The sequence below is a fragment of the Myodes glareolus genome, chromosome 14, assembly GCF_982192425.1.
Source record: "Myodes glareolus chromosome 14, mMyoGla1.1, whole genome shotgun sequence".
NCBI lineage: Eukaryota > Metazoa > Chordata > Mammalia > Rodentia > Cricetidae > Myodes > Myodes glareolus.
Genome location: NC_142039.1, coordinates 49,857,628 through 49,880,965, shown reverse-complemented (window position 1 = coordinate 49,880,965; position 23,338 = coordinate 49,857,628). Strand labels below are relative to the sequence as shown.

Genomic DNA, 23,338 nt, shown 5'->3' with positions numbered 1-23,338 from the left:
GAACCTAAAATCTCTCACAACTAAGGTTGTCCCTGGAGCACTGGCAACAGAAACTCTTTCCCAGTCTTTGCCCCGAGGAATTTACTTCTCATTTTCTGTCTAACATGGTGGCAAAGTCCAAGGAAGCCAAAGTAAGCAGGTAACTGCAGTCTTGTTTCTAGAGAAAAGGGGAAATTGGTAACAAGAGGTGTTTACTATAGAGCACTGATATCGGGAACCTTTTGCTCAGGGTTTATAGCCAGCATTTATATCTCGTGTCTCCAAATTGTCACTCCTAAGTTCCCACAAGAAACCAGGGCTTGTGTTTGGATCTTTAATTTGGGAATTGACTCTTAGAAATAGTCATGGAAGCTCTGTGTGTGAGATAGAGAAAGAAGGAAGCCCCAGTGTGATGCTAGTTAAACTAACCACTGAGGACAGCAGGTCTCATTGTAGGTCCCGTTGGAGGACCGAAGTCCACCTGGCTGCCGCTTTTGCTGAGCTTAGCAGGGTTGTCTCTGGGTAAACATGATTCACCTGATGTGCTCTCAGAAATGCCGGAGAACTCTAGTGAGGTAACAAGTTGTACCTCTGAGCGGGACAGGAAGAGTCCCCATTGAGTTGCCCCAGCAACAGCTGGAGCAAAGGTAGACCAGACTGTGAAGAGGATCGAGAACAACGTATAAACACGGAAGTTTCAAGGTTCAGTCTTTGAGGTGCTGCAATCAAGATAGTGTCCTTTTACTCAATTGCAGATTGAAATATTGTTGTTGATGTTGCTGTTGTTATGAACTTATTTTTGTTTTATCAGTTTCCAGCTTGTAGTGTTTTTGGTATTATTGGCTTGTCTGAGGGAAAATTGCTTAATTTAAGATGGAAGTCATGAGGAGGCAAGAACTAACACCAAAATAAGACTTCACTGGGGACTGTGGTTGAGCACAAGGGAGACAGTACATAGCTTTGGGTCCTGGGATTGCTGCTTGCGGAGATCAAGGCTTACTAGATATATGCAGCCTAGTGGTGCGTGCCTTTAATCCCATCACACAGGAAATAGGCAGATCTGTGAGTTGGAGGTCTACCCAAGTTACATGGTTAGATCTTGTCTGAAAATAAACGGTACATAGAGAAAAAAAGGTGGGCTTAACAGGTATCCTGCACACTGTTGCACAGAATCCCAGTATATCTGCATACCTCGTCAGTTCTTTCTGTCCGGTTCTGCACTTGATGTAGACACAAGACTCATGAACATTGGGTCTTTCTGCCCCAGGCTCACCAACAATGGTGGAGGCGCTTACTATTGCTCTCCATCCCTATGAAGGGTACTTGTTATATGGAGGGAGTCGGCTTCCTGAGCCTGGTCATTGGTGGAAACTGCTTTCTGGAAGCAGCCAGGTTTCAGCAGGAGTCTTTTGTGGGCATCGGGGCCTCCTCTGCTCTTTCTCAGAGGCACACACTTTGACACAAGCTGGAGTACTCAGAGATGAAGGAGCTTCAATGAGGAAAGCCTCCATGAGATCCAGTTGTAAGGCTTTTTCTCAATTAGTGATTAATGTGGGAGGTGGTGGCTGGTGCTATCCCTGGGCTGCTGGTCCGAATTCTATAAAAATACAGGTTTGCCTGGTGATGGTGGTGGTGGTGCACGCCTTTAGTCCCAGCACTCGGGAGGCAGAGGCAGGCGGATCTCTGTGAGTTCGAGGCCAGCTTGGTCTACAAAACTAGTTCCAAGACAGGCTCCAAAGATACAGAGAAACCCTGTTTTGAAAAACAAAAAGACAAAAAACAAAACAAAGCAACAACAACAACAAAGCAGGTTGAGCAAGCCAGGGAAAGCCAACCGCCTCCATGGCCTCTGCATCAGCTCCTGCCTCCAGGCTCCTGCCCTGTTTGAGTTCCTGTCCTGACTTTCTTCAGTGATGAACGGGAATGTGGAAGTGTAAGCCAAATAAATTTTTTTCCGACTTGCTTTTTGGTTATGGTGTTTTATTGCAGCAAAAGAAACCCTAACTAAGACAGTCTTCTCACTCATGGAGATGACCATAAGCATGGAGACACTCTCTATGTATACCGCCACCTAGTATTTAACATTTCTTTCTTTCAACGTCGTCTACTGTTTTTCAGAGAGAAAAAAAATCACTTGATTTATGAGTTCATTTTATGTAATTAAGATGATATATGCTTTTTAAAAATATGTCCATAAATCTTAAGTATTAGTCCATGAGGCTCATGGCCTCACCCAGTTGGAAGCTTTGCTGCTTGTAGATGATGGTGAGGCTTTTTGGTAATATTTTTTTGTGTGTGTTGTTGCAGACACCCTAAAGTACTGTCCTGTGGTCGTGATTCAAGGATTGGAACTTGGACTACAGTTCATGGTCAAATGTGCTTACTATGCATAAGGCTTTAGATTTGATTTCATACATACAGACAGACAGGCAGACAGACAGACAGACAGACAGACAGAGCCTTAAAGCATAGACCCTGAGAGACCTTGGAAGACAGCTTGTCCAAATCTTAAAGAAGGACTCAAAAGTCAAGGGAGGTGAAACGGACTTGCCCAAGATTCCTGACAATGAGGGATGGCCACCTTCTGAACATCAGGATTCTCTTCTGTGCTGCCAGAGCCAGCATTTTTTTTTTCAGAGTTCTTGTCTCTACTAGGGTGTCCTCTCCACGCCCCCCCCCCACTGTTTCCCATATTGGATCTATAGATCAAGATCTGGCTCAGCTCACTGAGTCCTGCAGAACCTCCTCCAGGCAGGTAAACCACCAACCAGACCCTGACTGGGACTTACACCGTGGCTCCTAATTTCCAGTTCTGCACCAGTGTCACTGGTACTTAATTTCCAGGGTCCCCTGCACCTCACCCAGCGGCTCTCTCTGAATACAGGTGGGGTTAATGATCTTGTCAGTAGTCCAAGCATCAGGAAATTCTAAAAGAAAGGAAATAACTAGGCTAGAGGCCAATAGTGTGTGTACTCACATTCTGACTTGTCTAACTCACTGTTGCCTCCCGGCATTGGTATTCCACACACGAACAAGCTAGGCCTGTTCCTACCTTTCCTATCTAGCTTGATGCTCGTATTGATGAAGTTAGGATAACAGGTAAGCATAAAAATGAAATATTTACGCAAACTTTTCATTCAGAAATGTATCTAATCCACCCACCCACACCAGAGTCTAAGAATTCATTTAAACCATTACATGTAGGTGCTATATTTATTTAATTAAAAACTACTACTATCAAGCTAGAAAGTTACTGTGTTGCTGGCTGCGCTTAGATGCCAATAAAACTTGTCAACTGTTAACTCTGGTTTGAAGGGAAAATGCATGAAGCCCACTGGCAAAAGCAATGTCATGTGCTCATGGTCACTGATAGTCTCAAAAAGAGGCAGAACCTGGCAGAACAAGACTATTCCTTTAGGGGTTAAGCAGGATTAGATTCTGTTTGTGCATTCTTTTCCTTTTAGTCGAGATGCTTGAATGTTTGCCATTCAGATGGCTTGGCAGGCCTTAGTTATTTAGAAGCTTAAGAACTGATGGCATTGGGTCTCATTTAGTTCTGAACTTTCTAGAACAAGCATAGTACACTAAGATATGATCCTTCCCCAGGACTGAGGAATGCAGTCCATGGTGGCTTACATTTTGCCACACCCCACTCCAATTTTTATGTTCTTAGGGTCATGTTTGTTGATTACCTGTTTAGGATCGATGCCTTTGACCTGGTTGTAGTTCTTAATTTACCCGGTTATTTATTATACTGACAGATATGTAAGCAATCCTCACTGGGAGTCAGCACTTGTTCTAAGAACTTCATAAACAGGGATGGAGCTCAGGGCCTTGCCTGGCACTGTAAAGCCCTGGGCTCAGTCTCCAGTCATGCAACAGCAAAAACTCAGGAGCTAGATCCACCCCTGACTGGTCACCATGTTCCAGGCACTGTGCTAAGAACTTCCCACACAGCTTGTGTTCACCTTCATGGTCGCCCCATGAAGCTCATTGTCTACGGGTGAGTAAGCTAAGTCGGACGGGACTCGGAACTTGACCAAGTGACACGGCTGTATACACACTGTGGTATTCCTTTCTGAATGGACTCGTTTGCTCCACATTTAAAACAGTACGTAGGCTTAACTGCAGACAGATTTACCAGGGTTTCTTCTAAAAAGTGATTTGTTTCTTAGAGAAGTTTTGGGTTCATAGCAAAAGCAAGAGAAAGTTACAGAGCTACACATATACAATGCGTCTCCCCTAGTTACAGAGCTTTGCGTATATGGTCCACCTCCCACAGTAGACCTTTGAGCAACTCCCCTAGCAAAACAGTGCTTTTGCTCTAACAGATAAACCTTTGCTGATACTCTACACTTTACACCGAGCTCGGCTCACTCCTGGGGTTGTACAGTCTGTGGGTTTGAACAAATGTAAAATTTCATGTGTATACCCTTATGGCAATTTAATTAAAAAATTATTTATAAACAAACAGAATTTTCTAAGGGCAATTTGTTTTATTCTCATATGATCAGAAGTATTTTCCCAATTTAATTGTTTGCTTTTCAAATACAAATACAGGGACTAGGTAGGATTTAAATGTCTATCTTGCCAAAAAGCAAACCAAGGTCTTGTCAGTAAATGTAAGGTAACAGCGACCTCCAGTGGAGAGAATTGGGAAAGGCTAGTGTGGGTATAAGGACCTTTCAGGTTTTTGGGATTTTCCTGGTGCTGAGAGGATGGAAGCCAGGGCCTTTTGCATGCTTGTCAAATGCTTTACCACTGTGCTACTCCACAGCCCAGGGTATGGTTGTGGTTGTTCAAACCAATGCTAGCACTTTCTCAGCTCTGCTTGAGAAAGGACGCAGTATCCTGATCTGATTTGTTTTGGTATACACAGTAAGGCTAGACTGTAAACTAATATCACGAACCCTTAAATACTCTACTGTTTTGTAAATAGCTCCTATGAATTCAGTAGTTCGTCAACCCAATATAAGTCTTGACTATCAGACGTAACTGACATTTCTCCAAAGCTAGCTTTAGGAAGGCAGAAAGTCCCAAAATATCCTGCTTCTCTTTTTATAGCATGGCTTGATATTTTTTCCTCGCAGGCATGCCTGTTTGTATTTTACTTGACCATAGCTGCGCTGTGAGACATTTTCACTTTGCAATACAGACTGACATATGTATGGCCACATATTTGAAATTCATTTGGCCTCTTGCTACCTCCGTGACACTCAGCATTTCTGTAGACCCTTTCAGAGCACTCACTACCTGAGACTAGGAATACTGACCTCACAGGTTAGTGTCTAATCGATGTACACAGTGCTTGGCACAGAGAAGACAATAAACTCAGTAAGGAAACAATACCCTTCACTTGTGTGTACACTGGACACAGGACCGCGCACAAGCCTTCTCCACCGCTTCGGTCTGCCCCAGGCTCAGCTTCCATTATCAGGAGCCACGGGGCCATTCCCCATCTGTGCGCTTCTTCTCTGGTCCTGATCTCTTCCCTGCTCAGAGTTCCACATTTACTTTCCTAGAAGACATTTCTCCATTCGTGTTTTTTTCACATTTCACTGTCTTCTGCCGGTGGAAGTTTCCACGTTCCTGAAGCACCTAGGATATGAGCTTTAGACATCTTGATACCACACTGCCATACTCGGCTTCTCTCATCCCTACCATTACATCCTATCAGACTTCCATACGGGATGTGATTTATTGTCTTACTTTTTCTTCACTCACTCTGGAGTGATGGCAAAATGAGGTAGTTTGCCCCACCATCATGTAAGGGTGTATACAGAAGAGTCTCCATAAGATACCATGAAGAGGGAAGAAGGAGTTCCAATATGAATGAACGAACTGTCGTTCTGCAGGGCCAAGAGCATATACATATGGATACGCAAATGCTGTGTGGTGGGATCCGGCTATCTGATTACATAAGAATCAAGCAACATTGGCTTCACAGACCTGAAGGCAGAAACCATTGTGTTATTGGGTGCACACTACTAAATATCCCTTAGATGCAGGTAGTGCACACCCAGGTCGAACCCAGATTGTTTATAGAAATCATCAGCTCTGGAATAATGGCAGTTAACTACTGTCAGCCTAACAAGAAGAGCAGAAGAGATTCGTTTGGTGTCTAGAATCTTGTCTATGCAAAGGATACAGGGCTGTACCTGACTTACCAAGTTGGCAAATAATAAAAGCAAAAAAGCCCTGTTCTTCACACTCTGTCCTCTTTGTTCCCTGAGAGCAAAGTCCCAAGTGCAGGAGGCCGGTTACTGACATGGCATTGTATTCTAATGAAATTTGCTGGGAATGAATGGAAGACTGGAAAGTCAACTGCCACAGCTGGCCAAGCACGCCCAATAAAATAGCAACTCTAGCCTTGCCTTGTGTTCTGTGGAGTCTGCACTGCCTGGTTCTTACAGATTAAATGATAGGATGATAGAATCCTACCACACAGCATTTGCTTCCTGGTTTTGGTTTTATAAAGATATATTTACATGAATGAAATTAGTTATAGTTTCACATTTGTGCTGGCTCATAGTCAAGTCCATAGAATAAGAATTTATAGATGAAACTCATTAAGGTTTGTTTTCAAGTATCCTACTTCAGTATTGTTTCCCAACTCATAATTAACAGCCTAGGGAGCTATAAGATGGATGTGGGAGCTAATGTCTTGATCTGGCGCCCTTTGTACCCACATCCAAGTCCCTGGGGAACCACTCAAGAGCTGTATGACATTAGTCCTTCGGTTTTTCTTTGTCTCGGTTCTTGTGCCATCGCGTTGGCATAATAATTCAACTTTGTCAATTTATTTAGGGGAAAGATTGCATGAGTTGATGTGCATAGGAGCAAGTGGCTCGGTGCCGGGCACAGAGATGCAAATTCCACACTGACTTCTGTGCCCATTTCTTGTTTGATTTCCACACCTTTGCTCATTTTCTCCCCTTGAGATGGCTTTTGAAATCCTCGAAGACCAGATTCAGATTTCACGACAGTTCTAATCAACTTGGATTCCATCACCTTTCATATACACTGCTTAAGTACCCCGTGCCAGTATGTGGCCACTTGTGGGTGTCTTTTATGATCATTGCTGTGTTGCAGGTGAACTCTTCCATGTCTAGGAAGGTAGAGCTCTCTCTCTCTCTCTCTCTCTCTCTCTCTCTCTCTCTCTCTGTCTGTCTCTGTCTCTCTGTCTCTGTCTCTCTCTCTCTCCATGGGGATTATTCCCTGTTTATTTATTTTGTATCATATCCTCCAGTGAGTTAAGTTCATTTACATTTGTGTACTATTTGTCTATAGCTTTTAGGTATAATTGTTTTGGGGGTTTGGGTTTTTCTGTAACCTTTGGAGCCTGTCCTGGAACTAGCTCTTGTAGACCAGGTTAGCTCTTGTAGACCAGGCTGGCTTCAAACTCACAGAGATTCACCTGCCTGGAACATGTAGGGGCCGGCTTGTTGGGGTTTCTGGCAAGTCTCAAAGAAAATCACAGAGTCTACATTTAGTTATAAAACTGTTTGACCCATTAGCTCAGGCTTCTTGTTAACTCTTATAGCTTATATTAATCCATTATTCTGATCTATGTTAGCCATATGGCTTGGTATCTTTTTCAGCTGTCAGCTCACATGTTGCTTCTTAGGTGGTCTGGGCAGGAATGGTGGAGGGAGCTTCCTGCTTCCCAGAATTCTCCTGTTCTCATTGCATCCCCTCTACTTCCTATCTGGTTTTCCCACATATAATTGACAGATTACAGACAATTCTCCCACACCACCTGCCTCTGCCTCCCGAGTGCTGGGGTTAAAGGCGTGTGCCACCACCGCCCGGCTAGGTATAATTTCTTATTTCAAGTTTTATATGTGAAGGTGGTTAATATACTTATTCAAATATTTACACAAAATAACAAGTATGACTAGTCAGGATATTCAAATTTTGGGTTTGCCTATTTTTTTTTTCTGAGATCTTCTAAAATGATACACTGGGGTGAATTTTAAAAATGGTCAGTGTGCCTTGATACACCCTGACAGTCTTCATTCAGTATCAGCAACAGGAAAGACATCTGTTGCTCCGGGGGCCTTCTGTCCCCTCTGAAAAAGGAGGCAATCTGTTTATCCTCAGTCAAAATCTGCCAGTCTCTACGCTGCAGTGGCACTAGCATGTTGGAAATTGTTTTCAATGACAGCAGAGAGGCATTGCCCAGGTGCTTGGGTCCCCTTTGGAACTCAATCGAGAAAGACTGAGCCTGTTTCCATTGTTTTATAGGTTCTACTCCGTTAGTTATTATTTTATGATAATGCAAAAATAGCCGTTCACAGTACACTGGGATCTCATTCCTCAGACAGCAGCCCATGCCTGCCAGGCAGCATTGGTGTGACCAGAGCATTTGATCCAGATAAGAAGCTCTCAGGCCCACCCCATGTGCTCTTCCCTAGGTGAATGTTAGCGCTTGAGAAGCACCAGAATATTAATTGCCTCCTGCAGCTGAAAAATGAAGGCTTAAGCTTTTATTCCCACGAAAGCTGCTGAGACACAATGTTGGTAAAGCTGTGCTTATCTAGGTAATAGGTACTTGCATGGTCACATTTGTATATTCACATACATACATATCGAATATATGTATGTTTATAGTGGTGAGTGCATGGTGCGTGCGTGTGTGTGTGAGTGTGTGTGTGTGTGTGTGTGTGTGTGTGTGTGTGGTGCTCCCAAGCCTCTCTCAGGCTAGTCCTTGAGAACTAGGCAATATCCTTTCTTGAACATTTTAAGAGCATATTTTCCTTGATAAAATAAATATGTCTATTAATAGTTGTTTCCATTAGATTTCCCAGGCAGACAAAACACAGAACTTGTCCCTTGGCCAGTCAGATAAGCTGGGGTGAGGGGACATGTGAATGGCAGCACACCCTGCCTTCCCTAGAAGGGTCACATTCATCCCCAGGGAGGTGGTCTGGACATCAAGTCCTTTACCCATTTGATGGTGTGACGGGACACCAAGGGACCATGCATCATGGAAATTCCTTGGTCTGCCCTTGTCAACAAGGCAGCAGGTGGTTTAATTGAAAGCCATGTGTGTGCTGAGTAAAAGAACAGGCTGTGAGATTCTCTGCTGTCACCGAGTTACTCCTGCCAGGTGCTCGCTGGCAGGGTTTGTAAGCCTAAGTGTCCATGGCAAGGAGCCGCTGGATCTCACTGCATTCTGTCAGTGCTAAAGTTAGGGTCACAGTTCCCAGGGTCGCATGGAAAGGTCGGTAGGGTCTAGAGCTTAAGGCTCCATCTGGGCTTTGCTACTTTGTTAGATCAGCAAGTCTGACTCCTAGTGCATTATGAGACACTCTGATGTTTGTTATGTGGTAGGGAGAGAATGTGCAGACTCCCAGGCCCCACAAGAATCCTTTAACAGAACCTGCTAGAATGAGACTCGGGAGTTCACGTCTTTAATACCCCAAGGTTCTTCCTGGGCAGATCCTGGAACAATACCCAGATTTTATTCTTTTTCCCTTTGTGCTTATGACTGGTGTATGAAAAGATATTATGTAACTTCTGGTTACTTTTTAGGTTATAAAAATCATTAATTTTAAAGTATTGACCTTTTTCTGTACTACTCACTAACCCTGTCTCTTTTTATTGTTAGTCTACTTGGGTATCTTTGTAGGTGAAGCTGAGGACAAACACATAGCTTAGGTTGCTTGAGAAAATGCAACAGGCCTATGAGCTGATTGAGCTTCTTTTGCCTTCTCTTGCTTGCTTGGTTTCTGTGGTCTTGGTTTGCAGGGCTATGACCTGGGCAACTGCGGGGGCGGTAGTTTTCACACACGCTTTTCTACTATCACCGTAACCTTGCCCTTTTCTGATTTGGTGCTGGGCATGGAATTTAGAACCTCAGCAAACCATGTTGCAGCCCCATGTCTCTTACCTGTGTGTGAGTTACATCAACATTGGGATAAGAGGTGTATGTACATGGGAGTAAGATTTTGGTTAACTCATTGGCCATTGAATGAGAAAGCTTTCTTTAACAGAAGACTAACTTCTTTTGAAGTTTGGTGTAAGGGAATTAACAGGTAGCTGAGGAAGCAAAAGCGATAAGTACAATAAGTTAAAAATAATTCTGAAGAAGGATATAGGTTGTGGTGGGCTTGGAGGAAGACTAGAGAATCCTTTTGCTCTAAGTGAAAGCAGGTAGAGGGCATCTTCCTGGGCAGTTGGAAAGCAGGACATCTTTCTGACATCTACCGAGGACTGGTTCAAATCCAGCTAACTCCCCAGCACTAGCTTAAATCACATCTGAAAATAGACTCAGAGAGCAGACAGGGACAGAGGTCAAGGGAGGCTGGGCAGGCTTCATGTCTGGGAGGAAGAGCCAAGACTGGGTGGAGGGAAGCCCACATTTTATGCAACATGGGTCACTCCCAGGAGAACTGAGGCACCAGCCCAGTCCCTTTGGCCTTTCTTGCAAGACACTCTAGACTTTCAGTTTTAGCTTTAGAAGAAGATTGCAGTCTCCTGAGATGTCGATGAGACACATTCCTGGACCCATCAGCTCTGCAGGCTTCAAGCCTTGCTTCGCTCATGGAGCATAGCACTGAATTCCCAGTGCCATTTCAGAGTTGGCTGGCGAATTCTATGAAGATCAGGTTCTTCTTGGGCAGACCCTGTATCTGTATGTGGGGCACAGATTTCAGCTTTTGTAAGCTAAAGCACAAAGATGTGCTGTGTTGTACTCTGCATGAGGTGATTCACAAGTCTTCATCAAGCACTTCCTGCGCACCCAGATATCCACAATGATCTTACCAGAGGCCAAAATCACAGGATTTCTGTGCCTACCGTGACTAGCTATGGAACCTATATATACTTCTCCAGCTTTCTGTGTAGATACTGAACCACAAGCTACTGTTTTTACTCTCATCTAGACTTCTGGGGAAGATAAACAGAAAGTATATATAGAATTGTTAGCTCTGTGTCCCATATGAAGTCAGCACTCAGCAAATGCTAGCTAAACTAATTACTAATACTATGGTTAATTTTACTCTAGAAAGTTGTTATTTTGTTGAGGCTGAAATGACCTCAACAAAAGGTCATTGTTGATTTTATAAATCAGGACAAAAACAAGACAAGAAATTCGAGCATGGGTTTTAGATCCTATAACCCGCTGGATGTGCCTGGTAATCCTCCAAGTGTGTCTCCAGTACCCCTCTGGGAGTGTTCTATAACCTTCCAGATGTGTCCCATGGATACAGCCAAACTGGCTGGGCCAGGCTGACTCTGAGACTGTTATGAGAATTTTTTGTGTTCACTTATGTTTCTGTAAAGTGAAATACCCTCACATCCCATCATCCTGATTGCCTGCTGACCTAACCACTATGTAGTGGGACAACATTGTGACTATCTGTTTTTTTATTGATTACCTTCCTCTTACTACTTCATTTTCTTTACCAGTATTCTCAAAATGCAAACTTGAAAACCAACTCTCCAGGTCCTTTTGGAATAAAAGATTAATGAAGCATATACTTTAGTTGGAATGTCCCCCAACACAAACACACACACACACACACATACACACAAGCTGATGTGCTGGCCAGGCATGGTGGCACTATGGTAGGTGGTGGATCTTTAGGAATGGGGACAATTAGATGCCATTCAGGACATTGGGAGCATGTACTCTGAAGGGATAGAGTGGCCCCAGTTTCTTCCTATTTATTTCCATTTTTCACTTCGATGGCCATTTTGCTCTGCCACACATTTCTGCCGTGGTGTACTGTCTCACCACAGACCCCAAGATAACAGGACCAATCCAATCAATCAGGACTTGGAACCTTAAAAGTTGTGAGTTCAACTCAAACGTTTCTCCTTATAAATGCTGAGTGTCTCGCGTGTGTATGGTAATGAAGAGCTAACACAGCGCAGACAGCTGGAGTCATAGGGAAGGACGTTTGCTTCATGGCGATTTACTGTGAATGTTGGGTGGATAAGTGAGGAAGTTGGACTCAGTGGTAAAACCAAGAACCAGTCTAACCAACCACACCACACGCTGGTCAGGTGATGGAGACGGTTGCTTGATGGGCGTGGTCGATCGACAGAATTATCCAGACCAGCACAAAGATAAAGAATAATACATTTAATAATTGGAAAAACAGAGAAAACTCACACGACCAATGATCCCACGAACACCAGGAGCGTGGAGAGAAACAATGAGAAAGGGGCAAGCGCACCTGGATGCTTTTATCTTTTCTTCTTGGCCTCAGGGGGCCACACCCTAAACAGAATGTGATTGGCTGAGCTTCCCCATCAGTCGCTAAGGTTAAGAGCAGGCGCAGGAGAAGACAATAGCAGGGGGATTTAACCTAACCTATAGCATTAGAATGTCTTCTTGAGCAAGTGTAGTTTCAACTGGCTCTGAAGGCTGGCCAGGTTAACCCAGGGTGGTTAGAGGAGGTACGCCATGAAGGCTCGAGCAGTAAAGATTGCAGAAGGTAGGTCAGAGAGAAGAGTGGCTGGGGATAGTCACAGCTCAGCCAGTGGCTGGGAGCCTTTTCAAACCTACCGTACTGGAGTCTCCAGAGTGTGGGACACCAAGGTGACACAGTTTCCATTCTTCAGGCAGGGCCTGTAGCCCGTAATATTCTTCCCATATTTTGGTTACCGTTAAAAGTTAATTCTGGCAATCCCATAGCTCATTCCTGGGACCTCTTTGAAATAAAATTATACGTGGTGCCATTTCCCTTCCTTCTGAAATTCCTGTTGCTGTATTTTTAGTACATTTGGGGGGAGTAAAAAGCATCACTTACTCCTAGTTTTCCATACAGCTTCTCCTGATGACTACCTCCTTTTAAAGAGGTTTTCAAAGGCTATGCAGCCTGAATTAACTTCTCTGTGAGAAAAGGTCTTTTGTGGTTTATAAATTTTAATGCAGGATACTAACTGCCAGGATATTCTTGGACCACAACCAGGGCTTTAAGCAGCCTCCTGTAGCAGCTGAAACGCAGCCAGACTGACCTGCACCTGGACATAGGGCCCTTTCATCCCTCACGGTCAAAGTCAGGAGACCTCCTGGTCTCGACCTGAGGACATCAAGACTTTCCCTTTTAAAATCCAGTTCCTGGAAATAGGTCTTTGCTGTGCTGATGGATAGTTTTTTCACTTCATATTTTCTTAAGGTACATAAATTCTTCTTTTTTCCATCTTGCAAATAAGGTCTGGGGTCCACGGTCTTCTCTGTATGAAGCAGCACAAACCGCTGCTGTCCTGATTTTTAAATTCTTCATTAGCAACGGGATTCCTACACTGCCCTATTCATTCCCTGATCCTCTTCAGACACTGAGCTTACTATTTTGATTAAAAGTGCTGAGTAAGAGAAAGTTGCTGAAAATTACCCTCTTAAGTGAATGCCCGAGCCTCTAACCACACAGGGACCCGCTCTGCTCCCATGGCTATTTGGAGGCCCTTAATCAATGTGGCAATGAAGAAAAACTGGGTTTTTTGAGACTTGGTGCTTTGCCTTGTGCTTTATGCTTCTTTTTTTCTTCCCCAATACCAGGAAATTCTCTTGGAATAGAGAGCCACTCCAAGCCAGCCAAGTGCAGTTTTGCAAAATTTAAAAAGACGCTCCCTCTGGGGCTGTAGATTGACAAGGACATCCTTCTACGTGCACTGCAGACTCACATCTTGATCAGCTGACCTGCTCTTCTTTGGGCTTAGCCAAGGGAGCACAAGTTGGCTCCCAGCAAATCTGACTCTCTGAAGAGCAGCTGTGTGCTGTGTGGGAACCACGCACTATGGGTGGCCCTCTCTCTAGGCACATCCCCCTGGCTTGGCCTTAGCCAGCTGCCCATTGATTGTGGCTGAGCTGCCGACACCAGTCAGCAGGATGGACAGTGGGGTTTGGGTCAGGCCCTGCTTTAGGGAGAAAACCCAGCATTTAAAGAGCAGCAGCAGCATTCCGGGTGTAGGTGTGATGATCTCCTGAGCTCAGTGGTTCTGCTGAGGGAAAAAAAAGCAGGCTAAGTGACCTTTTGTGGTTATGTAAAGGAAAAAAGTCACAGAAGCCATTGCTTCTGGGATATTTCTTAACAGTGTCCTTTGTGTCTGTCAAAAACTCCCCTCCCAATGATCTCACTGTGTAAATGCTAAAGAAAGCCCCTGAGAAAGAGCCTCCTAGAAAGAAATAAAATGTGGCCACTACCTCCTCCAAAATGAGGGTCAGGCTTACATACGCACATTTGAAGAACAGATGGTAGACATTAACAGGAAGTGGGGGCATCCTGGGGACCATTGCATTGCAAGTAGGAATAGCAGCCACCAGAGACTTTATTTGGATACTGGGTACTGGGGATGCAAATACAACGCAAATACCCAAACCCCAATACTGATGGGCACAGTTAATATTCGCCAGTTTCTTTCCTCCAGCTTCTTGGGGTTGGACCTGGGTAGATTCAGTCCAAGTAAGACTATGGTCTCAGGGAGTCTTCTCACTGGGAGTAGAGTTAACGAGGGCTTTGAAAACCAAGAGAAAGCACATGGGAAGTTGTGTGATTTCCATATCAGGGAGAAGCCTCCCAGGTGCCAAGGAATTTTTGGTTGCCGTGGCAACCAGAACAGAAGTTTATTCTGTGTGTCCGCAGCTGGTTCTTGGCCTCTGCCTCCCCTGGAGTGCTCATGCCCAGGACCACCAGTGGAGCGAGCAGGAAGAGAGGGGTCTCAGATGGGAAAGAATGCAGAGTCCACATGCGGATGGCCTAAAACAGGACTTTGCTGAAGGCCAGCATGAGAAGGCAGATGGGCCTAGGCCACAGGGAACTGATTACGGAACTTTCAACTTTACCAGGCATTACCAACGTGTTTTATTTTGTTTCCAAGCTCTATGTTTGGATGATACATAAAGGATGAGTTAAATAAAAGATGCAAAGTTGACCCTCTGGAGGGGAACTAACCCCCTCCCGTGCTGCAGAAAATAGCCGGGTTTCATTGCACTGTTCTGTCTGCCATGAAAAATACTCGAAAGCAAAGTGTACAGCAGAAAGGGATCTGCTGCCCAAGTGTTTGCAGTTTTTTTCTGCTAGAGAAGGAACCCAGGGCTTTAAAGTGTTAGGCAAGTGTTTTACCATTGAACTACACTCCCCAGTTTCTTGGAACGGTTGTTAAAAATATAGATATCAGCTCTGCTACTTAGCACTGTATGGCCTCGGATACATTAGTTAGCCTTTCAAGAGTATAATGGGGTAGGGGTGCTTAGCACATATGAGGTAGAGGCAGACATTTAATAAGGCCTGTTAGGACCAGAGTAAGCCCATTATAAATGATAACTATTAATAGTGATCATGATGAGATAAGAACTACCCGTGCCCTTTTAAAAATACCTCAAGCATTCCTAACCTAGGCAATAAAAGTCTGTGATCTTCCTGTTCAGATGCAACAACTCTGAGTTAAGCGTTCTGAAAGTTTAAATCACTGACGTGAGAGAAGAATGCTTTTATTTATTCCTTTAAAATTTCATGCCATATTTTTTTTTTAAATCATATTCATTTTCCTTCCTCATTCTTCCTGGATTTTCTCTCACCTCTCTACCCACCAAACTTCAGATTCTCTCTCCCTCTTTCTCTCTAAAATACGGCATGCTTCACAAATTTGGGTGTCATCCTTGCACGTGGGCCATGTTAATCTTTTCTCTGCATGGTTTCAATTTTTGTTTTATGTACTGCTGAAGGGAGCAAAGTATCACTAGCTTCTTTTCTGGAAAAGAACGCTGTCACTGGGAGTCAGTTTCCAGCCCTCCTACCTGGAGTCCTGGGCCTTTGGAAGTGAGGCTCTCTGATGTCTCCTGGTCTGCAGCTGGCACCAGACCCTCCTGCCCACCATCTTCCTACTCTTCTCAACTTCCCTTTAATTTTTAGAAACTTGTGAGGCTTCTCAGGGTCTCGTGCTTTTCTGGAAGGTAGGATCTTAGCGTAGTGCCTATTTCTCACACTCGAAGCCGAGCTGTAGCTTGATTTTCTTTGGAGGGCAACAGCCTTTGAGTTTTACTTAGTAGAGCCTGATCTTTAAAACTCAGGAAGACAGACAAAAAGCAGAAAGCAAGTCCCAGGTGCCTTTTGGGTTCCATTCTTGCTGCCAGCTGCCAGCTGTCTGTATGCACAGAGGCCTCTGCGAGGACCACCTTTTAGATCACACTCGAAGGTGCCCGCAGCGTGAGTGCATCAGCTACCACCAAATGGGTCTTTCCTGCTGTGAAGTAGTAATACCATGTGGAGGTATTTACTTGGTAATTTATTGAACCAGAGTTGTCTTCGGTTAAGACAGAGCTGACAGCTACTACTTGGGTTTGCAGTTCCTTTGAGCCATTTCAAGTTTTCTCTGTGCTTCCTCATCTTTGGTAAAAACCCAGCAACTCTGGGCATGGCTTTTGTCTCCTGTGCATTTGAGTAGTTTTCTCATGGGAAGAAAGGAGAGCACACCCCAGCTAAGCAAACACCTAACCCTGGGGATCCGGTTTCATGCTAACTGCTTGCCTGCCTTCTGAACACTCTTAAAACCTTTTCTTGGAAAAATGGATATGGCTTTGTGTGCCCAGGTCCCTTCTCTCTTCTCACCCACTCCATCTTCTCTGATTTTTATTACATCTGTCTAACCCAAAATGTTTTACTTTTACAAACTCTGTCAGCAGAGAATCTCAGTTCTATTACTGAACTTTCCTCTGCAGTGCGCTATTTCCTAAACATACCCAATGTGTAGACAAGCGTTTTTACAAGGGTTCTGATGACCCTGCCCGTGTGAGGTGTTTGGTAGTATTAGCAGCTGATGAAGCACTGAGGAAGCCAAGAGAAAGAGGTGTACCCTGGGATAGCCTGCCTCTTGGGAGACCCCTCGTATCAGTATTTTAAAGATAAGAGACCAGATATATCTATATCTATATCTATATCTATATCTATATCTATATCTATATCTATATCTATATCTATATCTATATCTATATCTATATATCTGTGTATATGTATATATATATATACACACAGACCTTCCAAATACTGAGATAATTCTATTCCAGAATAGGCATGTGAAGTGAGAAGTTTGTGGCTAGATAACCGCCTGCTAGGTCCATCATAAAAGATCAAATGCTCTGTACACATGAAACTTCTGAACTACAGAATTATTCAAAACAGCAAATCCAGACAAGCTTTGATTTCTAGCTTAAATTCATTTAAAACATGCTTTGCCTATCAAGATTTGACTCAAAAGAGAAGCTCAACATCTTACTTGCCTACAATGTACTTTCTAAATAGAGTTTCTATACACTTGAACTTTGTGTTTCCTGGGTTTTTAGAATATGAGGCTCTCTCCATTCCATGTTCTTCCTTACCAGTGAGACATCTGATAATTTTCTCTTCATGTGGTGTGAGATTTTGTATCCTGTTAAAACATTAGACTCCGTAGGCTGCCACTATTAACCCCATCGTTACAGAATAGATTCCTCCAGATACCCAATAAATGATCAGCTTTGGAGTAGGTTCAAGCGTCTTGGGCTTTCTGGCAACAGATAAAAAAGAACAAAAAAACAAAACAAAACCAAGGAAGAATGCCAAAGGATGCATTTCTTGGTGTGTACCGGGGAGAGTACATATCATGGTAGGAGTGTACAGCAAACCAAACCGCTCACTCTGTGGTCAATAAGTAAAAGAAAGTGAGTAGGGGTTGAGAGTCCCACAGTCCCCTTCGAGGACACACCTTTCCACTCACCGCCACCTGTCCACCTGTGTCTTCCTACTAGGCCTTCCTGCTTAAAGGTTCTACTGCCTCCCAGTAGTACCACCTGGAAACTAAGCCTTGAACACGTCCCATCCCCACTATAGCACATTTTGTCTTCTAAACAATGTCCCCCTGGCTTTCATTTACCCTTTGTATCTTATCTTAAACATGGGCTGATGAAAGATTTATAACTACTTTTCTATATGAGCTAGGTCTTGATTTCTCCTTAGTGAGATCAAAATCAGAGGTGCTGTTTTATAGTTCCTGTATATTGGACCCTCTGGGATTCCTCTCCCTGTCCAGATCAAGCCGCTATGTCTCCTTAGATTGGGGCTGGTTGAGCAGTTACTGGAATGTCCAGGGTGTAGATAGCTCATCTGAGGTAGACGCTGGACAAGGAGAAATATCACTCTGAATTAAAGAAAGAGGGCAATGTCATCTTTGAAGTGCTCAGTCAGTCAAGCCAGTGTGAAGGGCGGCAGCAACTGATCACAGGTGAGACTTCTATGAGTGTTAGAAGCCTAGTCAACGGCATCCCTCTGAGCTCTCAGTGAATGGTAAAAGCCCAGTTCTGAGTTTCTGAGGATCTCTAACTAGAGCATGAATGAAGAAGAAACACAGAAACACAAATACAGACCCAGCGCTGCCACTGAGGGCAGGCGAGCCTTTTATGACTCAGGACCAAGGAGGTCACCTAGCGATGGTGAGAAATCTCTGCGTCTTCTATATTTCCACATATTTGATTACTGGATCTCTTGAGTAGATTTGTTTCAAGTTAGAGCTGTAAAGTGGACTTTCCTCCATGTTCTGGGAAGATGGGAAATCAAAGAAATATGTTTCAAATCTTACTTAGCCACTTTAACAATTGTTGGTATTCACTTTCTAAAACTTAAGGAAAGGCCCTGGGAAGATGGCTCAGCACTTAGGAGCATTTGTTGCTCTTACAGAGGACCCGGGTTCAGTTCCCAGGGCCCAAATGGTAGCTCACAAACATTTGCAACTCTAGTTCCAAGAGGACCAATATTCTCTTCTGACCTCTGTGGACACCAGGCACGCACGTGGTATGCATTCATATACGCAGACAGGACACTCACATATATAAAGTCTAAAATAAAATGAAATTAAAGAAGTATAAATATAAGATGTTTCTATTTTATTGAAGAAGTGCTAATTATTGAGATGATGTAGCAGTGAATGTCATGCTAAATTTAGAAAAATCCATTTATAACTATATTATTTAATATTGTTTAATATTGTTATACACGCATATCTTTGATATAGCTATTATATACTGACATGATATGAAGACTCATAAGGTTCTAAAAAGTTTTCATGAAAACAGCAATCCATACTCCTCTTCCCATTTTCACTTTATTTACCAATTTAATTTACCAATTCTTTTGGTACATGCTTTGTATACTTAAATAGCATGTGCATGTTCTTTTTTATTTTCATACTTAAGCTTTTTTTTTTTAAAAAAAAATGACTTCTTTAAAAAAGGAGATATGAATTAGATCTCTTCCACCTTCCACCTACAAAACACTCATCATACACACAGCTTCTATCTCCAACACAGATACACACACACACACACACACACACACACACACACACACACACATTCATGCTGTCCTTCTTGGTCCTCTTCTTCCAACATGATATTATTGCAGTTTTTTGTTAAATAGGAGTTAATCTGGAAAATCCCACTCACGGTTGATGGCTAAGTGGAACATTAGCCATAACTTTAATCATAACTTTAATTTTTCCTAAACTGTTCCCCCCACCCTGGAGTTATTGGTTGAAAATTTTTTTGATTAGTAAAAACATATCATTAGCTCAAAACTGAGCTATAAACTAATCATCCAAATAATTTCTACACACATTCAGATGTATTACACAGTCTACAAACTTTATGTTCTTGGAGAAAAGTCTCCAAATCAGTCCTGGTCAGTCTTGACTTACCCCACAGTACCCAAAACAGCTGAAACAGGTTGGTACCAGATGGTAGGGCATTACCTTCTGCGATGGATAGCCTCCGTTTTATTTATTTTTTTCCCCAAAACAGGGTTTCTCTCTCAGGACAGCCCAGCTGTCCTGAACTCACTGTGTAGATCAGGCTGGCCTCAAACTCAGAGACCTACCTGCCTCTGTCTCCTGAGTGCTGGGATTAAAGGTGTGTGCCACCACGCCCAGCTGTAATTTCTTTTCAGCATCTCATTTAAGGGGACTATAACCTCCAGTTGCTTCCTAAGACATGATAGAGAATTGTAAACTGTTTTGAGACCTTATGCTTCTGAGTGTCTTTGTTTTGCTATTTACTTGGACAACAGATTTATGAAGGTTCAATATAGAACTCAAAGTACTTCTCCACCTTTTCTGTTCTACTTAAGATTTAGCTTTCTTAGTAAGGTTTAGTTCCAAAACTCTACTAGTGTTCCCTCCTCTCTCGTCTTTTGATTGCGCGGGTGTTTGCTGTTATGCCCAAATCCGCGAAGTCCCCCAAAAGCCAACAAGGAGACAGAGTCCTGTATGTAAACGCAAAGAGCCTTTATTTTATGCAAGTTTGCAAACTCTGACTCTCCACATGTCCAACATTTTGGAATAAACGAAGATTCCTGAGCTCTGTTAGAGTTGGGTTTTTATAGTAGTAAAGGTGGGGTGAGGGGTTTCTGAAGTTCAGGACCCTTGATTGGCTGACATTTGTCTAGGGGTGTCCTGGTGAGTGTGTGCTGGCAGGTGATTCTATCTACAGCAGCTATCTACAGCGGTTATCTGCAGCGGTTGGAATGTTAGACGTTTCCTTCGGATGGTCTGTTCTTGCGTGGTGCCCAGATTATCTTAGTTTATGGTCCTTCCTGCAACCAGGTATTGCTTCAGGGTAAACTACTGAGACTCAGGCCTCTAATTAAACTTATCGAGGGCTGAGTCCTACTCTGGCAGGTGATAATGGTTGGAAGTAAAGAACTTCCTTTGGGTGATCTGTTCATATTTAGCTTATCATGGCTGGCTCCTATATTTGCCATTCTCAAATCTCTGGACTGCTGTTTGAGTGATATCCAAGGAAGCAACAGAGCATAGCCTTCTCCCTCCCCAGACTCCACCTCTGCTTCCCTTCTCTCCCTTCCTTCTTTCTCCTTGGTCCCTGATATGCATTGTGTAAAGCTGGATGAGGTAACTTCTCCATGCATGGGTGGACATAACTTAAGAGTGCTTAATAGGAAAGGTGAACAGGTGTGTTTCAAATGGGAGTTCTCCTGATATGCCTGTAACATGGGAGTTCTCCTGATATGCCTGTAATATGGAAGTTCTCCTGATATGCCTGTAACATGGGAGTTTTCCTGATACACCTGTAGCCATACCAGAAGCATTGAGACCCTACTATTCGTTCAAAAGGAGTGAGTACCTTTTAAACAGCCCAAATCTCTACTGAGAGAACTCTGGCATCATTGCTAGATATCCCAGACAACTTCACACAGACACTGCTCATTTACAGCTAGAGATAAGAAACAAAGTGAAAGTTTATCTTTGTCTTATTTGACAAGAAGAAAATTCAGTTTTAAAAAAAAACCTTACAGGTGCAGGTGTGGGTGTAGGTATGACTCTGTGATTGGATGTGTTGTCTAATACACGAAAAGTCTTGGATTCTATCCCCATCATTTAAAACAAAATTAATGGGCATGCTTACAAATCAGTTGCTAACACAGGTGAGGAAAAATAGTGGTTATTACTGGAATCTGTTTAGGTAGAAAAAAAAGAGTTCTTCCCACTCCAAATGATGCCTGATGATGTGAACCTAATGTTCCACACACACGACCCACGGTTTGGGAATTTTCTAACAGACTTCTCATTTGCTTGACCTTGGAATTGTTTTGGCCCATCCTATTGAAAATGGTGGCAAGAGCAACTGTGAAAGGCCGGGTATCAGTTATAACTAGTGAATGACTAAGCACAGGCAAACAGTACAAGGCTAGACGCCTCTGTGCCTTCTCACAGCTATTAAATGCTGACCTATTAGCACTGCCCATTCGGTATTTGGGCAGAATGTCATTGTGTAGTTTATTGCTTTAAACTCATCATTTTCCTGGGGCGTTGTCACCCTCTCTTGAGTCCTTCAGGACTGTCAGGGAACATGGAAGCAAACTGTGTCTCTGCCTTCCAGGTCAAGGTGTTGGCATTTGGTTTTCCCACACGCCCTTCTCTTCCTCCCATGGCTCTTCCTTCCTCCCTTCCTTTCCACTTCCCTTCTCTTCCTCCTTTCTCCTCTATTCCAGATTTAAAAAAAAATTCAGTGTGCTTTTTGTACGTGTGAAGTTGGTGGGAATGTTTTTCCCCATGTGTGGGTGGATGTAACTCCAGGACGGAGCCTGAGATTTAGCTGCACATCCTGCTCTTTGAAGAGTCGTTTTGTTTAGAATGCTGGGAATGTTTCCGGGGAAGCCAGGAGACTCAAAAGCCAACCCCTATTTCCAGTCAGTCTACCACAGAAGGGAGAGGGTGTCAGTAGCATGAAAGAGCACCCCATTGTGATTCTGGAGACTGGCCTTAGAAAGCCACCCCAGAGACCAGAGGAGACTGGCTTTTCAGCTTATCAAAAGTTAAAATGACCAGCCAACTCCCCACTTCTTAATGTAAGAAGGAGAGACATTCACAGACTCGCTCTTAGTGGTATCTGTGCTTCTGCTATTTGCTGTTGAAGAAAACAAAAGCAAGACAAATAGCTATTTTTATTCATTATTCTTTCGAGTAAATGTGACTCCTACTAACCACAAGGGTATAAAAGCAATCAGACATCCCATGTATTAGCTGGGGATTGTATGCATCTTCTAGCAGAGCCCTAACTATGGCAGACTAGACATGTAAAAATTTAAGCCCTGGAACACAGGATTCTAGGGGCAAGTTAGAATGTTTAGAGCTCAAATCTTTGTTCCCACCCCACCATCATGGGTTCAAAATAGCTGCTGAGCTCCCGTTACAGTTACCACACTGCTCTTCCTGCAACTCGAGAAAGGAAAGTAGATAGAAGAGCAGACAGTTCTCTATGGAAGAGTTTTATTCTTTTATGCTTACTTTATTGGTCACCCTGTCTGCAACAGAACCTGAAGGACACAGCTTCACAGATACCTGTTTGGACAGAAAATGGCAGGGAGGGAATTTGAATAGATTAGCAGCCTTTGACTGTTTGACAGGCTATGCTGGATGCCTCTAGGCTTGTGTGAATAGCCACCTTGGTGTGTGGGACAGAGACCACAAGACTCCTCATGTCTACAATACTCCATGGCTCTGGGAGAAATCTTAAGGCACTGAATTCAAGGCAGTGGATTCAGACTTCTCAAAGCAGGCGGTCAAAGACAGCAGTGACGAGCACTCAATGTGAAATCAGATGTGGATCGGAGTCCCAGCTGTTCATCAAGCAAATTGCTTGACTCCCCAGCAGCTCTTTCCCCAGGAGAAGAGAAATACTCATTGAATGTTCCTTATCTGAAAAGCCTGGCATTGGACGTGTTTTGCATTTGGAAATATTTGCATTTAATAATGACATATCTTGGAGATGGGGCTGAGGTCTAATGAGATACGTGTACGTTATGGATACACCTTGTACACATACACCTGACACACCTGATACACAGTGGTTTTAATATGTCAC

General features: G+C 43.5%; 1 protein-coding gene and 1 non-coding gene across 3 annotated transcripts in view; one reads left to right on the top strand and one right to left on the bottom strand.

The window, feature by feature from the left end:
• The window catches only part of Mylk4 (myosin light chain kinase family member 4), a 78,041-nt gene that overhangs the window by 3,470 nt on the left and 51,233 nt on the right, over positions 1-23,338 (top strand). The window lies entirely within an intron of this gene.
• Positions 15,556-15,665, bottom strand: LOC125396344 (U6 spliceosomal RNA). Its single transcript, XR_007230789.2, has one exon. It is a non-coding gene; the product is annotated as a U6 spliceosomal RNA (small nuclear RNA).